Genomic DNA, 23,101 nt, shown 5'->3' on the forward strand with positions numbered 1-23,101 from the left:
TACACATAACTTCACCTATGCAATGATTAGTCAAAATAATAGATTACATCATTTCCCCTACATTAATAGGTCATAACAGAGCGATTTAAAATCCTTAGATACATTATGAATGCACATCTTCATGAAATCTAAAATCTAAAATTTTATATTTTGTTGCGTATTAATATAACGTTCCATAGCTTTAATTAACAATTTAAAACGTAAGTTTTATTGCTGGCAGATTCATAACTATCAATTAATGGAAAATAATACAAGGAAATCGTTAGTTCTTATATCAAATAAATACCTACATATACGCTAATAGCTCGAATAGTTTTATTTAAACTCTTGTTTATTATATGAAATATAAATACATACACTACAGTATGAATAAAGAATTAATATTAGTCAAACATATTTCATATGACAATTATTTTAGTAGGGAATGTATCCAGGGCATAATTTACTTAAATTTTTTGGGTGTAATCGTGAATTTCGTTGTGACTTGGGCCAAAAAATTTTGAATAAATAAAACTGTTTGATATCTACCTATAAATTTCGGAATAATATACATAATCGAAAGTTAATACGGTTACTCATAATAAATCCATAATAGACTCGTATTTTATTTATTTGAAGGCATCTTATATCGGAATTTATATTAGGAAACGTATATAAACATTGTGGGCACCGTAACACACAAATACTTGTCAAACCGAAATCAAGGCTTTGTGGGTAACAAAATGTAGTAAATATCAATAACTATTCTGTGGTAACACTGAAAGCCGGCGGCATTTAAGCCAATAAGGCGGTTAGGCAATTAGTAATGAATATTATCTCGACTACAAGATATAAGTATTCTGGAAAGTGTTTCCATTAAATAGGTTTACATAGATATTATATGCAGTAAGCACCTTCGAAACAATGGACTATTGGTAAGTTTTATTGTATTTTTTTTGCTGTTTGTTATTTTACATTGCTATTTTAAATACACTTTACTGAACTCAAGTGATGTGTTCCAATCAAAGCCCACAACACGTTTCCCAAATAAAAGAATTATAATGACGGAATACATAGTTTCCGCTTTATTATCATCAATATTATGCTAAATCACTACAATATGTCTGACATTTTTTAAATCAATGAATTATTTTTGTTTTCGTACAATTTTCATTTTAGATACTTTTATAGATTTAAGAACATGTCCAAGTTTTTAATTGCCTTATCTAAAATAAAACTGTCTTTAAATTTATTTAAATGTCGATAGCGAACATACCTACTTACTACTTAATTTCAAATGACTAACAGAGTAAATATAAATAAGATTACAAGAAATAAAATTATGAATCTTGAGAATTATTATGATATTAAATAGCCTCATATTGATGTTAAAAACAGATAAAACATATATTTACTCTTTTTTAAAGTGGGGATTTAATTGATTTTTCATAATCAAAACTGACGCTACTCCGTAGTGAAGCCAAAGGACCTTCTGTCGCTAAAATCGGCGACGAAGTGCTTATCCTTCTTAAATGGCGAAATCAAAATTTGGATACACAAAATAAAAAGAAAAGTGTTCATTTATGTCGTAAGTACAATTAAATACTTTTTTCGTTTCGCTTCGACAATACTATTAATATTATCTCTAGTAATAAATATGCGACTTTGACATCTAAATGTTAATACCTTCCTGCTGTTGCTTTATAAAAGTCGAAGACGGGTGAAAACAGTAATCTGTGTTTGGCGCTAAAATGAACTAGAATAATATCATCGCATTTTTTATTGTATTTTGAATAAAAAAAACATAAATAAGTACATATTTAATTGATAAGGAAGAGTAAGTAATACCTGTATAATTTTCTAACTAAATTTTCCTCTCGACGATTGAAAATAATTGTTTCAGATTTTTTTTAATAATATAGCGATTCAATACCAAAGCATGAGATAAGTATACTTTTTGTTTCACCGATCTATTATTGTACGTTACTAAGAATAAGACCATTTAATACTAATACAAACGTAATGTTTACTTACGTTTATAGCGAGGACATACAAGGGCAATAAACACGAATCAATGAGCCCCGACTTGACGACGGCAAGCTCGGCAGGCTAACACCGGCTCACGAAATTCAAGTGCATAATGCATTATATTCCGACGGTCCAGTTACTTAAAGATGGTCGGAACATATATTACACACTGTAAATATAACACTTCTAACCAGCTGCTTTCACTTTAAACACCAATTTACAACCTGGCTTATGTTTCCAAAATCATTGCGGACGGCCGACTAGATTATTTAGTAATCGTCGCGTTAGAATCATTGACACTTCAACAGTAACTGTTTATAGTGTCCGTATTATTGTTTTCATTGAAGAAATATCTCTATGTCAAATGAGTATTTGTTTACAGTGATTACAAGCGATTTACCGTATCGAACGGTGTCACTGCAAGCACAGCTACTCTGTGTCGAGAAGCCGGCACCGACTACCGCGCGATTTCACCGAACTATGCCGAGTTGAGCCGACCGCCGAGCATATCGCAAGCAACTTACCGTCGAATCAAATTTTCCTATTCGCTCCGACTTACCTCCGCACTACGTGATAGAGTAAGACATGAAGACCATTTAAATGACACTCGAAGATAGAGAAGTTACCTTAACGACTGCACATTTTGCTTGCGTTGCAAAATTAATGTGACGTTACCAATACGTATTCATTATCTTTTAAGACAGACCAAGCAAGATTCTATTGAGGAATCTATTGCATAAAATTAAGATAAAAAATGGCTGTAGAGTTTCTTTTATGGTTAAAAACATACTAAACTTATAAAATAACAAAAAGCTTACTGCGTATTTTTAATGTCCTTTGTCCTTATGACTCAACTTTTGTGCAATGCTCTGCGGCTATTATAAGTACTCACCTACTTAAGATATGAGTTAAATAACTTCACCAGAGCAAAGACTGCTGCTATAAATTATTATAATTTTGTAATTTAGTATTGGTGTTAAGAAATATAACATATAAAAGTTATCAAAAATAAATGTAAAAATCCACATTATCAGGACTAATGAAATAACTAGACAATACACAATACATTAATATCCGTCGTGTATTAATATTGATGTAGACAACAATAATAACAGCCCGTGTTGTGAACGCAATAAAAATTGCGATGAAAGTTACATTCAAAGTCAAGGATTAATAAGTACTTGATATTCTTTGTCTTCGATAGTTATACGTCATATTATAGTCAGGGGGCCCTATTCCGTCTTTGAGGTCTAATCGGTCTGTTTGCAATTACGGGTCTTCTAATTGATGGATAACTATGATGCCGCGTAAGTAATAGATGATTTTTTTGTTTACCTATACGCCTAGCGCCTGTGAAATTTGTTTTTTTTTTACTGATAATGACCGTAATTACAATAACATGTATAATGTATCATTGTATATGCCCCTGAAGACGGAATAAGTGATATTGCACGGACTTGTCATGAAAAATATAAAAAAAAACAGTATTTACATAATTTTCTTGAAAATGAATATTTGTCAGTTGCAATGTGTCACTGGACGTCACTGATACCGAATACCTCATGTGTTAGTCAGATAGGGAATTTTTGCATCTTTTATTTTATATATTATTGAAGTAATTCACGTCTTGCATTCATAGAATTATTTATGTGTTTCTACTGCTGCGTTGATCTATTGAGTATTGCTGGCCCAGACCAAAGGTAAGGCGTTTAAATCATGGATTGCGACAAAAAAAATTGACTGGATTTTTATGTCATGAAATTAATCTGTCGCGACTCGGAGTTAGGAAGTCGGCGGGGTTGCACATGGTTACTTAATTTCCGTAAAGATATGCCGCAGTAGCCAAAAACAAGTAGTTCTTCATTAGTAATTATTAATACCTATAGAGAGTAGACAGAATATGCCAATTAAGCCATCACGCCATTTCAATAAGAAATGAAAGCGTGGGTGGCTCATAAAGTCAACTATAGATGTACAGAGGTATAATAATAATAATATCAGCCCTATATTATATACTTGCCCACTGCTGAGCACGGGCCTCCTCTACTACTGAGAGGGATTAGGCCTTAGTCCACCACGCTGGCCTAGTGCGGATTGGTAGACTTCACACACCTTCGAAATTCCTATAGAGAACTTCTCAGATGTGCAGGTTTCCTCACGATGTTTTCCTTCACCGTTAAAGCGAACGATAAATTCACAAAGAATACACACATGATTTTTTAGAAAAGTCAGAGGTGTGTGCCCTTGGGATTTGAACCTGCGGACATTCGTCTCGGCAGTCCGTTCCACACCCAACTAGGCTATCGCCGCTATCTATATGGACAGAGGTATTGGCCGCAAATTTGCTTTTATTATAATGTATAAGGTAGTAAATTCTTAAAAAAAAGTATGAAGGTGTGGTTGCTGTCCACACTTTGACCTATCGTAAGTACCTATCAAAATAAAATGTACAAAATAAAAATCCCTATTAGTTCTATAACACAATAGAATTTTACAACCACACCGTAACCTTGTAGCAGAATACAAGCATTTACCCCATTGTGTTCGGAACCTGATCAGCATAAATTCCACCTGTTTTCTGATTAATATGAAGAATTTATCACTTTAATCTCATCAACACTTTAATTTCTCACTTAAATGCAAAATAAATCAAAGTTACGATTCACTTGAACGTTTTTGGAACACATAAAATCTATATTTTTATTTAAGTTGTTGAAGATACAAATTCTAGAGGTATTTATTCGAATGCATGCATAAATTTACATTAGTACTCGCCCATATTTGGTATTTTGATAAGAAAAGATAAAACGTATAATTGGCAGATTGCGTTGAAAAACGTCACCCTGACTTACGTATATTAGAAACATCTGGAACTTATCGTTGTAAGAGATAAAGGAATGTACATTGTCATTGTTATTATTATCAATATTATTTTATTATTTACTTACTTTCAAATTTATATACAGAATTAAAAGTTAGATATTATAAGAAAACGAAGCCTTTCCTTTCACTGAGAGACTAAACGTAAAATCTCAGGAATTATAAAGTCAGTTCAATACTTATAGGTTGTCTTAAAAATATAACAAAAAACGCCACTTTCGTATATTACCTGTGAAATCGTGGACAGGCAGCGTACTGGCCACATTCATAGAAAGAATATAAGGTATGGGGATGGTTGGATCTCTGGCAATGTTATTAAATGCAGGAAACGCTACAACAAAGTCATTGATGTCATAACACTTATACTGTTAGCTTTCTTTACCTGCGCCATAGACAAAGAGAAGAATAACAGAGCGGTAGAATTAACAAAAGATAACGAGTAAAAACATTCATAAGCACTACCTAATAATCGCAGATTGGCCAAGTGATTTGCCAAAACCATCATAACTTATAACAACAGTTTTAATTGTGGAAAATTTTCTTGATCGTGTCACCAAAGCCAAAGTCTAAAAAAACTGCACACGTCTTGTTTATTATTATATTAAAGTTATCTAAAGATACTGGAATAAATTCTAGCTACGTAATAGATCTGATTTTAATGGGAAACGATTTTAAATACCGGTGAAATTTATTGCTTCTACTTTCAAGAATATGATTTAATAAATATTTTAGTTTAATATTTGGTCTATTGATAACAATACAAGAACTTGGGTGCCGTGTAAACAACATAAATGCAACCGCGTCGTTAAAACTGAATGACTAAAACTAATCAAATTCACCTCGAACTTAAACGAGTCAAGAAATTTAGATTTAGAAATTATTTTAAGCAGTCCAAATTTCAAAGTCAACAGCATGCGGTTATGTCACCGCTGCTATATGTGTAAATCTATAAATATTACATCAACGATTTTCGCTCACGTTTTGTAAGTGGAATATTTATTTTAGGTGCGTTTATTTGTTTATTACATCAACAGTTTTATGCCTTTGAATGGAACAAAACTTGGTTGGGTAAATATTCCACGCGGGGAAGAGTAGTCTAACTTTCGTCATTATGATAAATGAAATTACGTCTAAGTATAATTATAATACATTTTGAAAATCTTTCAAAGGCATTTAAATTGACTTAGCTTGTGATAAGTGCTAAGTGCCACGTAGAGAGGAGTCTCTGGCGAATAGAAAGAACTGGGGGTGAAGAACTTCTGATTCTAAGTTAACCCACACGGGGATACACAACGGCACAAAACAGCAGGTTTACGTTCCATACTATGCAGTAACTTCGCTAGATAAACCGTTAATATGAATTGCCTCCACGTCTTATTTGATATTATCTCATAAAATATAATGCAGGTATCAACATTGTAGCATCTTGTTATACTAGTTACATAACGACTTAATTATACCGATAACTACGCAATTTTTTTTAATGATTTCGGCCTAGCTTATCACGCTGCATCAGCGAAGAGCTAGGGTAAAGTTGGAGAACCATCGCAAATGTCAATATAAAACCTAGGTTTCATTACCTTTTAGACATATATTTCAGATCCAAAGAAACATTAATTATTGCTGTTCGCATACTGCAGGTTTGTAAATATAAGGTACAAGGGCATGCGGCGATAAAACTCATAGTTGAGCATTGATTTAGCACTTGCTCTGATGACTTATTCCACTCCACTATTCTATGAATGTGTTCTCGTAAGCGCCTGTAATAAGACTGGTCCTTGACCTCGAGAAACAATTTGAGGTCATTGTCAAGTTATATACACGTGTCAGGTCTAACAACCCCAGGTGAGAAAGTCTTTTATCATTATTATGAAGTTAAGCCAATTGTTGCCCCGATTTACGCCGGACTTAGGATCAGGGGCGTAGCTACCGTCGTATCGGCCGTATCAGTTATACGGGGCCCCCTAGCTCTGGAGCCCTACGTGGCCCATACCTACTTAAACTAAGCGGGCGCCCAAAAGTTCGTACTGTCCTGAAGGGCCCCAAACAAAATAGATATAGGGCCCCTCTGTAGCAAGCTACGCTACTGCTTAGAATATGATTCGCATTACCATACATTATAGACTAAAGAAAATTCCCGAAGACTGAATACCAACCAAAGAGCTTCTTAAAAAATATCATAGACTACGGTTTCGAAAAGTCTGATGTGAGTAAAATTGATTTCTTCGCTAGCGTGGACTCGTTCACAGAAATATTTGTCTTGGTGACGATTTCAAATCATATCGGTCTCTCGTTTTATAATGGAATCACCGCCTGAACAACGGCGTTTGCGTTTCATTAAAATATTAGGTTTTGTGAGTTGTGACACTGACTTGTGACTTAATTTATGTAATTATTTTTGTCATCTGGAATCTGGATGTAATATGCAGACATACTGTAGTTACAACGTGTAAATTAATACCATTTTTGTTAACTTAGCATTATTTAGTCTATTTTTCAACTTAAATAAATATTAGCACTTTATTTGCCGTGTGCATAACAAGTTGTGAAGTACTGACGTCAATGGCAGCGCAGATTTCGCAGCTGACTAAAATTGAAACGTAGATTGCATTTTAAGTTTTTTTATGTATTTTTTCTATTACACTGACGTATAAGTATAAACAGTTGTTCTCTTTTGATATTGGACCACCTAATTAATAATAATATAGAAATATTGTTTGGACATATTATTATTATAATTTCATGCTCATAGTAAAATTAAATCTGAGTAATGCTTAAGTATAAGTACATAATTTATTTTTAAACATTAATATATATTATATAACATAATATATATGTAACATTAACATATATTATATAACATAATATAACATATATAACATACGTTACTATACTGACGAACCGTTAATGCAGCTGACGCTGGAGTGGAGATCGCAATCAGATAGGCGTAATGTAGGACGCATGATTCGCATGATGGAACCAGACGACTTGAAAAAGACGACGGATAGGGAATGGATGAGAGCCGAAGACTAAGATAGTTCCGTTCACTTGGGGAGGCCTATGTTCAGCAGTGGACGGGAATAGGCTGATTGACATAAATATAACTGTTTTTTATACTAATGAAGTGCGCTTTGTTCCAAGCGTTGAAATGTCCGTTACAAATCGGTTTAAAGGTTAAGACTAGCAAGTTCTCTGCGGTATTGTGCAAGAACTTCGAGATTCTTTCATACTAGTGGGACTATTTCAATAATTCTATACACATGCGAGTTGCCGCAAGTCCTACAAGCTTCGGAATTTGCCGAAGTAAGTTTTTCATGACTTTTTTTACGATAAAATTCGCATGCGGAAGATAACACGCAAGTTTTCTTGGTAGTCTAAACCGCGCTTTAGAGTTCCGCTCGAAAAAGCAATCAATAGCCAGTTTGAAGAAACGGTCCAAACCAGAAAATGGTTCTTCGACACGTAAGTAATAAGTTTTTTGTTTTAATGATATTATTTTGGATATGAATAGATCTATAAGAAAATAGCATAGATACCTTTATTAATTTAGTGTTCTTTCCGTTTAGATTACCTTGAATACAATATTTGTTAAATAAAGTGCCAGAGAACCCATTTGAAGAGATAACTTGTAGAACTTTTTATAAGACAAATAAGATGCTTTGTACTTTGAGTCATGAAGCTCAAGTAGGTATTTCTACTCTTCCCTCATACCAGTACCTTTGGCGCGTCAATAATTACTTTAGCTTTTACATTGTTATAGGTACCTAGCGCGTTACATCAGCGTAGTGGTTTGTGATTAAAGCATATAAACATTTACATATACTTGTCGGCTCGATCTTCAAAATCATCAGTAGATATTCGTCCAAATGAAGAATCGTCGTTAAAGCCAGTACGTAAGGTACAAATCACTATACAGAACCTACGTTACATTATTAATAACAAAACCGCAACATTTATCAGTAAAATCACAAGGGAGTTCCAAGACGGCACTGAGTTCACTTCATAGTAGCCAGGCAGAGAGAGAACCAGCTGACAACTCGTGAAACCATCACGGCTCTGCCAAAACTCAGCCCAATTCCAGGCAATTGTCAACCGCTGCGTTATTCACGAAGAAGTCCTCAATCCTGTACCGAGCCTACATATTTTATAAGTTATTTATTTGGACAGAGCAGCCAGGATTTTGCTGTTAGTTTACACGTGACCTTCATATTCTTATTCTTTGAACCTTCTACGCATTCTTTCTTTTCTAGACATTGTTAGCTTGAGGACACTTTACAAAAACAAACTACGTAGGGAATTTATTAATAATGTAATATTCAAGCCATTTACTTTGTTAGTATAGTAAGTGTAATTACATTAATTATTTCATTACCTGTGTGTTATATCACCATGGGGAAGTTAAGATGACTTTGAACACGCAACAATTATTTTTAAAAGGATCGGCATTGCTCAGGGATACACTATTATAAATAACAGACGATTACAAAAAAAAAACAATATTTATTAGCCAGAAGGTTTCCTTCTCCTTCATTAGAGAATATTTTTTGCAGTTTATATTTTGATTGACTGCAAATAATACGTGCCACAATATGGATTGTTTGTGCTGTCCCTAACATTTGTATAAGCGATTCATAAAAGATTGTATCACAAATAATACTACTAGGTATTTATTTAATCGAAATGACGATGATTAAGGTCATCGTCTCGTACCATATCATATTATGCACAAGGTACCAATAGGTAAAGCATCCTTCCAAGCCGAATTTTGACCACGGCCAATCTTAATGGAGATCACCCAGGTACGCAGGAGATATTATAGTACACAGTGTGCACAATACACTTGTGCACTATGAGTATCATACCGCCAACATCCCGACTCTGAGCTGCGACTGGATAATTTTCAAGGTGGAAAAACCCAGTCACAATGTTTTGGCCCGACCCGGGACTCAAACCAGGGACCAAAGCGCAGTAGTCATACTCGTACCGCGTACACAATATAACTACACCACCAACTCAGTCAATGGGTACCATAAATAAAATTTTGACTAAATTATTATACATAATAATAATATACGTATTAATATTCCATACAATAAAACATACTTACTTTATATAAACAATATAAAATACTATTGGCGAGTACCCCGCCAATAGTATTTTATATTGTTTATATAAAGCTTATTCCCGCTTACTTTTTATAAAGCCTTTTTATAAAGTTATGTGTTAATAAATAAATTTATAATACAGGCCTCAATTACACGAATGGCTATTGTTTAATGTGCATGTTAAGTGCTTATGTATGTCGCCGTCAATTATAATATGAATTTATTATAGCTTTATTGTACACCTGCACATTTTTAATTCTTTAATTTTCCTTGAATAGCGTAATCGTTAAATACTACTCTATGGCACTTATCTAACACTACGATTAAAATCGTTAAGCTAGTTTCAGTTCTCAGAAAAATGGAAAATAGTAAACTTGAATCCAGTTATTGTCCTGCAGGCGTATGCTACTTACAACCGGGATATTGGGTCGTATTAGACGACCATACACTACCATAATTCTTGCAACTTCCGCACCTATTTTCATTATGAGTTATTTCGATATAACATATTAAGATATACGTGTTTAAAATGTAATAAAATCAGAATAAGTTATTACTGTCGCGAATGCAAGAGGTGAGTGGAAACACCAATGACGTCAAACAAATATGAATAAACATTGCTTTATGGGTTAAAGGTAAATTAACGTAAAGTTTTAAGACACAAACAAATATACATAATACGACAAGCGAGTCTAAAGTCTGAACAGTCCCGCTGCGCATTTCTTTCCAACTTTAAAATTTGAAAGTCCAATTCCAAACGTCGAGCTGCAATCGATTTGCAAACCGCCGTCTCTCTCTTTGTTAGTTTTACTGCTCCGTATTCACAAAGAGATGATCTTAATTTTGATGGTTTTCAACCAGGAATGGGCGTTGTATCGTTATAGCTTGTAATTTGTAGCCATAACAATACTGTAAATACACAGCTCAATATAAACTTACACAGAGCGATAGTGCATTACACAATCATACAGTTAACTGTGTCTCGTGACAGATGTGATTATTTGTGATTGTACCATTGTGCGTGTCTTTTCATCGTTATGAAGTTATAGGTCGAACATCGTTCGATGTCTCTAAGAGTCGTGCAAAGGATAGAGTAAAGATTAAGGACTACCAGGGTAACGCTTTTGAAGACGCTTTTAGCTCAAATAATAAACAGCGAATTTATGTAATAATTATGTAATACAATTCTCGGTAATCATCAAATGCATATTTATACTTACAAATACTTTCGAACAATGGATGCGACTTTTATACTTAATCATTATCTAAAATTTCTTTCACGGAGGTTATCCACTTTTATCATTAGTTCCGAACAGCGAACCAGACATTTTCATAATACATACAATATGCAAATATTGTTCCACTTCAGTTGATTATATCCATACTTTAAAATATTAACCAAGAATAGACCATAAGTGATTAGTATTAATATGTTCTCATCGTAATGTAATTTGTGCCCACATTCAGCCTAGTCAAACATTGAAAAGGTATAATATAGGTGGGAGCTGGCAGTAAGTACACGTTATGTGGCGTTACGGCTCGTGTGTTAAGTATGCCTGCTGTATGTAATGGATGACAACTGATGCGTGATGTGTGATTCCCTACCGACATACCTGTGTAGGTAAAGCACATTATTTATGAATGTTTTGTTAAAAAAAATGACAGCCTTTAATTAAAGATTAGGAGAAGGGAAAAATACTGTTCAGGTTAATCACCATTTAAATTGTTTATTTGTATAGCCCAATCTGTTCGAATGCAAATTTTCTACATAACGCACGTACATTATCTTCCTACATATTATATTTCTTTGATCCAGTTTCTAAGCTTTCTGCTGTAAACGATTAGTGATATTAAAAAAAAATTATTTTATCATAGGCGGTATTCGTTAGGCACCGATTCTTTCGTTCTCAGTTTTGAACCATTAGGAAACTGGATGGCTCAGGTACAATGTACCTACTAAACTACATGGGACTCAATTTGTGAGTGGGTGATCAAATAAATGATACAAAACCAACACCACACTACTTTAGAACGAGTAGGTACATGTCGGTTTGTTGAAATTATAAGGAATGTCCAAGTGTAATGTAATGATTTGGTTCCGGTAGGCAATCATTTGAAGTAGGTACTTTGCTTCTGTCTGACATCGCCCGAAGGTATCTTCTAACGGATCGTTTTTTCTTTTACTATTTTTAGCGTTCTCATGTCGCTAGCTTTTATGTTAGAAGTTACGATATCGCATTGCATCGTTTTATGCGTGGTGGCCACAGTCTTGGCCGTAAAATCTTGAAGCACACGATCGAAAATAAATTCAAAAGTAACAACGTATTTTACTCGTGCGTTTAAATAAATCATTCTCATTTTAAAAGAGAAACCCAATTGAAACACGAATTATTTTTATATTTTCCTCGCTTTCTGATTGTAACGTTAGTACTTGAATGAAAATAGTTTATTCTTTTGTAAGCAACTGTAAATTTAATAAATAATGGTTTCATTTCGAGTAAAAGTTGAGTTTACCTAGAGATGCATAGCATTATGATAATGTATGTATGTAATAATTATGAAGTACAAACATTTACCTAAAGGCTATAATAAGGAGTGCCTTGTAGATATGCAATTACTAATTACGAATGAATAGAGTTTATAGCATAATATAGGTACACATTTATCCCGAATACTTTAATAGGTAGTTCGTACTTTCTGACTTTTTTATACCACTTGTACATTGCATAAGTTTATTCAATTTTACACATAATATTAGTGTCGTCTATAAGTTAATACTGCAGAAAAATTACACATTGGTTTTACTCCTAAATATAGATTTATTTAATTTATCATATATACAATAAGCATTTATTTTAATCAATCCATACATTCCCATGTAAGAGGAAAGGACAGAATAAAAGGTTCTAGACCCCCGGAAGTTCGCACACCCATCAAGGTTCATTAAAATTATGTATAAGTAAGTTTTTTACACTCATTACGTAAAATTACATAATTTACGTAAATAACACTTACTTAATACAATTTTAAATAATTTCAATAAATGTATTCAGTGGCGTCACTAGCAATGAACGGAACAGATACAAATTTAAATGATAAAAGTATTTTTTTTATTATTTAAAATATAAATTTTAATTATATAATAATTAAAAAATATTTCATATGCATTTGATTCACTTGCTAAGTAACTTCATAAGATATGTATCTACAATAATAATAATAATAATAACAGCCCTGTATTATATACTTGCCCACTGCTGAGCACGGGCCTCCTGTACTACTGAGAGGGATTAGGCCTTAGTCCACCACGCTGGCCTAGTGCGGATTGGTAGACTTCACACACCTTCGAAATTCCTATAGAGAACTTCTCAGATGTGCAGGTTTCCTCACGATGTTTTCCTTCACCGTTAAAGCGAACGATAAATTCACAAAGAATTACATACAAATATTTCGAAATGCCGAGGTTAAGGATGGTCCGGGTTCGGTGAGATAGCTCATGACCCGTGATAATATCGGAGGGTCCCGCTGTACTAAAAACGGGCGAATGATAAGTGCAATGTTAGCGGTTAAACTGCTATCCGGGAACTTAATCTTGCTTCTTTATTGTAATACATTTTATATCTTTATGCATTGCTAGCCGGATGGACAATCCGCTAGGGAACAAAAAAAGGTCAGTGTTGCCATATTGATTAGACGGATTATCATCTGTAATATGAAAGATCTCTATATTGATGATACCAGCGACCTTATTTTACCCTAAAACTAAAGTTTTTATATATAAATATCAACGGCGACGGGTGAATTGTCCGAAACGTCCTAATAATATGCATAAATGAGGTCTGCAAATCATTCTAAAGATAAAAACATTTTACATCAATTACGTAAGGGAAGCTGGCAGGATTCGGGTCATATGGACCCTTCGCCATTGGTAAATAGTGCTGTAAACTTGCTAGTATGTACTATTTGTTTATTTAACATAAAAAAAATATCCATATTTCCGGTAACCTTTTGTTTTTTATAGTTCGCAGTACTACTATTTGCGTTTGCAAAAGCCATCTTCTAGTACAAAATCAGAAAATACATCTAACATTTTAAATCTGTATAAATACAGATACAGCTGTGTACCTGGCAATGTAAAAGATTACTAATGGATTAGGCGGAATTGTGTGAGCCGAACTAGAGGCATGAAGATTCTCGTGTCCATGAATAGACAGGTTTTTTAATTGTGGTCACAAAAAATATACTTTAACAGAGAGGGACGGCCGAGGCCAGATTATTTAATTATTATTACCTGGCCCACAATATAATTAGGTCCAAGTATTTTGTAAAGTGGACTGCAATATGATCAACGATATTGAAAAACGATCATATTGTATAATTACAAAAATACTCTATCACTATCCGCTAAAGCGTGTAAATATTATGACGAAGACGGAAACCAAGATTTATTTCGTTGATTATATTCATTTTGAAGATCCATGCTAGAAATAAACACGCCGTGCGTCGATGCGCGCACAATAACGAAACGAACGAAATGATAAATCCGTCATAAATATTGAATTCGCAATAAAGATTTAGCACGAGAATTCTTGTTGCGCCACATATTTACTATGCTTTTTAACCGAACATTGACGTAATGATACGTGTAAATTCAACACCACTGTCAATTGAGGTTTTTATACACACTGTTCAAGTTCAGAATATGCAAAAACTTGTAGCGCGTAAATACCGGCGAATGGGTGGTTAAAACTATTTTTATTCTTAATTTTATTTTATAAATGATTACGATTAAAACATATGATAATTTAAGTGTAACGTAAACCTACAACAATTCTATACAAACAAATTTGTACTGTAGGTACGAAGTTATGATACAATTCATATTCTGGAGAAAACTTTACCAAAAAGTAAAATAGCATTAGGAATACAACTTCTGCTGGCTTTCATTTTTGCGTACCTATCTTGCTTCTTTTGTACAAATTAGATTATAGATAAATAAACGTATTTATTTTTCTTGAGCACGTGTCTTAAACACTAATCAGACTATTCCGACATTAGATATCTTAATTTATATGCTGCCGGTTTAATATAATACATACATCTCTTTACAACTTACGTCGCCATATTATATATTTTAATTAGCTCCAAAATGCGCCGTTTGCTTATGACATTTTACAACCTGTGAAACGGTTTAGTGCTTCCGTGCTGTTTACAACCTCTTTGAAGCTTTTCCTGATATAGGTAATGGTGTAAATGTCCTTCTGACCGTGCTTTCAATATTTGTAAACAAATGCAAACAAATCACCTCGGCACGGAGCCAACGAGACGCTCTCATGCCCCGGAACATGCCTCATACTCAATTGCCCCGAATTATTTAACAAACTGTTATAAATAACAATTTACAAATATTTATTGTCACAGAGGTTATCAATTATCATTTATCAAAAAGAATAAATTAAAAGCGTGCTATTATTTGACTGTATTAAGGAAACAATGGTACTTCGTAAAGCACTGCTATTTAATTATACTATCTTGGTGTCATTATTATTTTTATACGTGATGAAGCAAACATCTCTTGATGTGCATGCAATTGTTGCGTCATAGTTTCCGCTTTGTGGTCACGTTAGGGTGTTATGCGGATATACCACAAATAACTTTTAAGACTTGTAGATCTTTACGTTTTATTTGTGAGAATTACTTTAGTAACACCCATCACTCTCGTCCTCTTATAATACGCCGTTTTAACATAATGTCACCTGTACATAAAATATAAATCGACTATCCCCATACCGAATTTCATCGAAATCCGTTCGAAAGTTTTTGAGTTTATCGCGTTCAGAGACTCAGACGCGGCTGGGAACTTTGTTTTATAATATGTAAAGATAAAAATCGAACTTGCAATCTCCCGAATCTCCGGTCATAATATGCATACATATTATAATATAATGCCATGAAAGAATGAGGCAATTATTTAAGAGTGTCATAAGGATTTCAAATTATTACCTACTCGCTCGTAGTCGTGTACCGGTTTCTTTATATAAATAGTATGAAAGTACTCACATAAATAAAATGGCCGTGTATAATAATTATTATCAACTACTTATATGTTTTATTATATTATATTATTTAAATGACATGTGTCCATCATTGGTGTAAGTACTTATATACCTTTTTTTGTTTTCGCAGAGAAACTGAAGATGTAAAAACAACCGCATCAAAATCGGTCCATTTGATGGGAGCTACCGTGCCAAAATGAGACAAATAGGTACATATACACATTAAACTTATACTACCCCCTTTTATGTGTCGGGAAATAAAAATAGTTTTAGTAAATCTACCTATATATCTTGACATTACTTACACCAAAATAATATGTATTACTTATGTACTTTTAGGAAAGGCATCAAAACTAAATTATACATAACGGATATCTTGTAACTATGCATAATTAAATGTTTAAATAATCCTTTAAGATAGCAGGTTAATTGTAGAGATTGATACATTAAAAATATAACAAAATGGATTAATAGATAAGTATCACATTTGTCTTTTTCTAGAGAACGAAACCGAAAATAATATATACCTAAGTAATAATACCTAATAAGTATAAACCTAAGCAGGTCAATGTATTTTAATTAATGTTATTGTTCACTCTTTCCATACCTGTGTTATTTATTAGTGGAAACTTCGCTGGATTCTGTAACATATTCTTTAATTATTTATATTTGATATTTTCTGTTTGTTTCCCAAATATTAAATAAATAAATAATATTACGAATGCTAAATGTTTCCTAAAATACTTTTCATAGTACGAAATTTGCCAAGGGGCAAATACCATTAAGTAATAGATTCAAGTTGAACGAAGTAGTGTCCATGTATGCCAAAGGAGTGTCAAGTTTATGCAACCTAAAAGTAAAAAACTTGTACTTGCGTCAGTTTTTTTTTGTATAGCATATAGTGAACAAGCATATGGGTCACCTGATATTTAAGTGACCTACGCCACCTTTAGACGTCCAAAACTCTAGAAGAATGAAAAAATCGCATAGGCAGCAGAGAGGAAAGTGAGTGCTTGGACCTGCATCACTGAATATACCGGGATTGTCACTTGCCATACAAAACGCAACAATAAGATAATACTTCACTTGTATTCGACTCTAGTTCAGAGAACTAGCTTGGTCGCACGGGCCCTTTCATGTCGTAGACAACTGTCTTCATTGTGTCTCTACCACTAGTCTAGGCCCCTGGTAGCAATTGTGATCAAAACAGTTCATAAATAACAGTTTTGCAACCCATTTTGCATTACCTTTTGGGATTCAGTATAATTATTGACTACTTGGATATTACTCACTTGCTCTATGCGTTAATGCAGGCTTACATAAGCGCGTGTGCCCGTTTTTAACAGCGGCATGAGCACGCACGCAAAGCACCTCACAAACCAGATTTCGTCACTTCAGCACTTATTTTCATTGCGACACGGCAAGGGTTTTCACCTACACAGCCAAATTCCTTCCAAGTTAGCACACGCTTGACCGCTTTCGCTCGGTTTGTGCAAACACAGCCTCTTACCACTTGCGACGCGGTCACTCAAAACCACTTGTTATTTATGTTGTTACTTTTTATTTTTGCTATTTAGAAAGCACGAGATCGTAATAGACGCGGCACAGTTTAAAACTTTTAGAATAACGGAGCGCGTTGGTCAAGCGCATGTGAAGCCGCGTTCGGTACAAATTATACGCGCGTGCGCAAATGTGCGAGACGTGGACGCGTGGCGATGCAGCACGGGCACCGAGAGACTGCGGGCTGTGGCCCGAGGCGTCGCTCGCGACTCGCGTAACGCGCTCAGCAGACAACACCGAAAACGCAAGGTGGGCTGCGATGACGACTGCCGACGCTCTTTCACTTACTAACAAAAACATAGTCGCGCGATGGCGCCCTAGAAATTGTCAGTGGTGGCGCGGTCGGTCGCCTGCATAACTTACTTTCGCCGTCACTTGGCCTATTTTCGTCACAAACTTTTCCCAATTCAATAAAATTATAGATCGATATAACCATAATCCATTGACACAACACGCGTGTTTCAACATGTAACCTGTTCTTCATCGTTCAAAGCCGGCGCAATGCAAATTAGTCAGCCATGTTTGTTAATACTAAAATCGTTGTATCGAGTATACATAATATACAAAACAATGATTCCATATAAAATTACTGAATATGGTTGGCGAAACTCTGTTTTGTACTTTAATATGGAATCGTAACAAAAAACTTACGTAGAAAATGGCTGTAGTTAATGTAATTATTTCCGCTTGCTCGCAGAAGAAAACTGGAACTCTGCAATAGAAGTGAACTCGATACAGCACACCTATATACAAAAACATAAATTCAAGATTTATTCCTTTTAAAAACCTTTTTGTTGTCTACACGAGTGTGAAATATATATCAATAGATAGATAATTTGGTATTCGCAAAATATGACACTATTATAAGCAATATGTTATCATATATTGAATAATTACGATAGAAGTTTAAACGAAAAGGAGAGTAGAAATTATTGCTCAGGCTTTGGCTACATAATGATTTGGAGATCAAGGCCGGCAATAAGTACTCTTCTTCGTACAATCCCGCGTCAACTGTTATTGATTGATTAAAGCCATTAATACTAGTATTAATAACTCAATAATTAATCATTGTTTAAGGCCGTTGTGACAGTATATTGATCGTAATAAGTTGTTTGAAACTCATAACAATATATGTATAGTAGAACTGTTTATTTCGGCGTAAAAGAAAATGTTTGGCAAGGATGGTGGCCGATGTTAGTGCTACTTCTCGTAAATCTAGATTTAAGGGATTAGCTGCCGAGATTTGTTAGAGGTTTAAGAGGCTCGCGATAGTTGTGTAACAATTCCTTATTTCACCGAACCGCAGTTAACTGTTATTTATTTTAGTGTGTTCAACTGTAATAGATTTAAATTAAGCGCCATACCTTATTCTATTGGCTAAAACATAATCTAAGATGGTACAAAGTATCAATTATAATATTAATAACATGTATGAAAATATACATCAATGTATTGGTAAACGCCGTCGTCGTTTTAAATTAGACTTTCATAATGAAATATTCCTATAATTAAATATTACAAACATTTATTATTTATATCTCAGAGATACAATTATTGAAACCGCAACTCAATACATACCTTCGTAGATAGATAATAAATTCCTAATATTATTAACTTACAATAGCTCATAGTTAATTCATACTTCTGGTCAATTCTAATAGGAAAGTTACCAGTATCTTTATTGTTGATCTATTTATTGCGGTTTTCCTTGTAACAGAACCCGTAGTTTTGCAACGTAAAGCCAAATATTTGTCAACTGTGAACAAAGGCGATGTTTTAGTCAACGAAACTTCCAATATAAACCACAAATCATTTATAACTATATATGCGTTTCCAGAAAAACCTTTGAAGAAGTGATAATAAAAGATAAATGACACCTAAGGAGGATATTTTCCTTTTGGTGACTGAGGTTTTCTTACGTCATTTGCTGCGTCGCATCAGCAGGTCATTTAGGTAACATCTGTAGAAGTGAAGCGTAGGTATGCGGAAATCAGCTGATCAGTAAAGGCCAGAATTATTAACTATACAATGTTTTTGTCTCTACATTTTACGTCGTGCACTGCGCAATGATTTTGAGAATTAAGTAAATTATAAAATTAATTAACTAAATAACTGATTTATTAACTTTCAGTAGAAGCCAACGGTTAATTGATCATATAAATCATAGTTTTTTGTTTTAAATACATTTTTGGGTGTCAATTTTTTTGTTGTTTATCTCGCGAACTCGATTATTAGCACCCGACGACCTTAGTACGATTGACGTCAGTGGGATTTTACTAAGCCGCACTTGCAATCGCATTATTGTGTTGATAGCAATCTTAAATATGATCTAACGATTTAACTTACGAGCTTTTGCAATCTTGAGACCTTCGGATGGCATGTCACGAGCAAGTTCTAAAACAACAAACAATTCTAAGTAGTGATTACTTGTAACAATTTTATTGTGATAACACTGACACACTTTATTAGCATGTTTATAATAATATCTGATTCCCAGAGTGTCTTAATGGCATTATGTGGCTTAACCTTACTGTACAAAACAAATTATATTTTATTTTTCATCAAAGAAATATTACACTGTATAAGTAGTAAAGGCAAAGTGGTAGAGTTTAAGTGGGTGCCCTCCCATACCGGTATTTTTGGAAATGAAAAAGCGGACGACACTTCTAAATCTATGTGGGACGAAGATCACACCGGCAGCTTGCGAGTGCCATTTACGGACTATCTTCCTATATTTGAAGAAAATTCAAGAAAAATGTGGCAACAGGTATGGGGAATAACTTCTCAAAAAAAAAGGAAGATGGTATACTACTATACAGAGTAATCTGCCCTCCCGCCCCTGGTATACTAACATGAAACCCTATACGGAGAGGAAATTCATTACCACTATAAACAGAATGCGATTTGGTCATTGCCGAACTCCATCCCACTTATTTAAAATGAAAATAGTTCATCAAGTATGTTGTCCACATTGCTCAAGTCCCATCGCAGATCTCAACCATCTTATTTTATCCTGCCCCAAGTTTAATCAACAAAGAAATATCTTTATTAATAAATTAATGGAAACAGAATCCAATTTTCCTAAATCAGTACTAGAATTATTGAAAAAGAAGATATTTTATCGACCAATGTTCCAGTATGTGCGATCTACGATTGAAGAATTGTAATTTTTAGTTTGAAATTAGAAAACTTGCAACATGAATAATTCTAAGAAATTGTATTTTATGGGAGACGGGCTCAATGGACTTGTTTCCAGAGCCGTAATAAATAAATTAAAAAAAATATATATTAGCATGTAGGCATTAAATAGCTTAAAAAATAGTTTCTAACATGAAGTATTCATTTAGCATTGGGTCTTTCTGTCTCTCGTATGCAGTTTTTCGTGTAAGTAGGTTGTATTGCCTATCTTTGCCGCTAAACAGCAATGTGCAAGTAAGTGATGTTACAAGAAATTTTAAAGATTTAAGAATTTTAATGATTCGTATAGCGAATGCCTTTTACCTTTGAAATACTAGGCTCTGGATGGAGTTATTATTTAAGGATATCTTGGTGGCCAAGATGAGACTTTATCAGGTAACTGCCTTGCTATCTGTTAGTCCTACTAATTAATACTAATGCGGAAGCACAACTATTAAAAAATGTGCCAGATTAAAAACAGCGGCTATTTTCTAATATATATACCTATGATTTTTCAAATATAATAATATTGTGTACTTAGATTAATGTGAAATTTTTTTAAAGTTCATAACGCTTTGGCAGCGACAAGTCTGGGCCCTCTGTGGAATAAAGTGCAAAGGTCACTGGGGACAGATAAATGAATATATGTATATTTTTTTAATTTTAAAACTCCTTGGCGTAGAAGCAATATAAAGACAGCTTGAAAGCCCGGTATTCAATTCCTAGCCAAGTTTCAATATAACAATATTCAACGGTTTGGAGTAAAGTATTTAAACCTTTCTACACATTAACTTAATCCAAATATTCATTTCATCCAAAATAAAATAGACTGTTTGAAGTTTATTTTAGTGAAGAAAAAACCATTGTTGAAACGGAGACAAAAGTTTGAAGGCATTTGAATTTTATTTTTTTTAACTAGTTTTGTGGCTCACTGTACATAAGTAGTTCCTTATTCAACTATCATTGTTCGTAAGTAATGTAGGATAAACAATAATGTTGATATAAACAACGATAACAAATATTTTTTAGAAAACTAAACAATTTACATGAGTATTTCGCAACTCGACCTTGTTTTAAACTGACGTGCGTACCGCAAGGAGTTTCAGCTACCTATAAACACATTTTATTGACTATGAAGCCAATTTATGTCGTCTTGAGGTCGTCTCACAGGGTTGGGTAGGAAGGCCGCGACAAAGGGCAATAGTGCGGTCCGCTTGAACCGTCTCCGTAAACACTTGGAGACACGCAAGGTTCGGCCTTCCCCTTCTAAACGTATTGTCGAGATAAACGATGCACGGCAATCCCGGTTAATGACGCGAACTTATTCGCCATGACAAGAGATTTCACTCGGACATAATAAGAGTAAACGCGCGGAAACATGGTCGTTACGTATTAGAGTACGTTTATGTAACGTAAAGGGCTGTTTAGGGTAAGTAGACGCATCATATTCAGGCGGCTAAGAGCAGCATGACAAACCAATATGAAAAGTAATTTCCGCAGCATTTGTTTCACATAATGATGGTTAATGTCTACTCTTTGGAACCATAAAAGTAGTGTAGATTTAACTTGGATGAGATGATGGAGTCAGTAAGTCAGTAGTTCTCAAATAAAGGGATAATTCAGGGCGAGTGGCTGCGCTCCACTAACCGACAAAGCCAAACAGTCTAATTGTATGTACCTAAATTCTAAACCATTAAAGATCAGCGGTATAGGTCACCTAGGCCTGTCCCGGGTGGCAAAATGTATAAAAGTTAAAAAAAAGGGAACTTGTCGTTTAATAATTTGTCGCATATACCAGTAGTTTAAGGAGCCGCTTGGCTCTTTTTTGCTATTGCTAGACGCCTAGGGGCGGTAAGAACTTACTCGACCTCACTATTATCGGTATCATACATAATATTAGAATGCCTGAGTCGCTCTGCAGTGCATTAGTAGAGCATTATCTGCACTTGTTATATTTGTTAATGTTACCTTGGTTCACTCATTGCAAGCACATGAAATTTAACAATACTTCAGATTTAGCTGACGAGGTTTCTGTGTCAAGGTTGTGTGAATTTAGGCAACTACGAAATATTAGAAATGTATTTTTCTGGCAATAAAGACACGTGTGCATGAAACCCCGACCACTACCTTATAATAATTACAATATCACATACTTATTAACTCTGTCCCTGATCATTTGGAAAAAGAAGTACTTAGTTACTAATGAGGAAAAACATAATTATTTCCTCTAAATGTACTGTACCTAGGATTTTACAACCAATTAAAGAAGAGTATTGAATTCACATATACTGATGTATAAAAAATCAAACACATATA

General features: G+C 34.1%; 1 protein-coding gene and 1 long non-coding RNA gene across 4 annotated transcripts in view; one reads left to right on the top strand and one right to left on the bottom strand.

Moving 5' to 3' along the window:
* The window catches only part of LOC115453935 (diacylglycerol lipase-beta), a 79,040-nt gene extending 61,226 nt beyond the window's left edge, over nt 1-17,814 (bottom strand). The window contains exon 1 of one of the 3 annotated variants that reach the window (XM_030182680.2): nt 17,341-17,814. The gene's annotated coding sequence lies outside the window, so the exon portion shown is untranslated. Of the gene's footprint in view, nt 1-2,013; nt 2,468-17,340 lie in introns of those variants that run through there. The other 2 variants (XM_030182672.2, XM_030182688.2) reach the window with 2 other exon arrangements.
* LOC119189608 lies at nt 62-2,492 on the top strand. Its single transcript, XR_005112512.1, has 3 exons — nt 62-914; nt 1,407-1,567; nt 2,390-2,492. It is a non-coding gene; the product is annotated as an uncharacterized LOC119189608 (long non-coding RNA).
* Nucleotides 17,815-23,101: the final 5,287 nt, after the last annotated feature.

Source organism: Manduca sexta, chromosome 17 (genome assembly GCF_014839805.1).
Source record: "Manduca sexta isolate Smith_Timp_Sample1 chromosome 17, JHU_Msex_v1.0, whole genome shotgun sequence".
In the NCBI taxonomy this organism is placed as follows: domain Eukaryota; kingdom Metazoa; phylum Arthropoda; class Insecta; order Lepidoptera; family Sphingidae; genus Manduca; species Manduca sexta.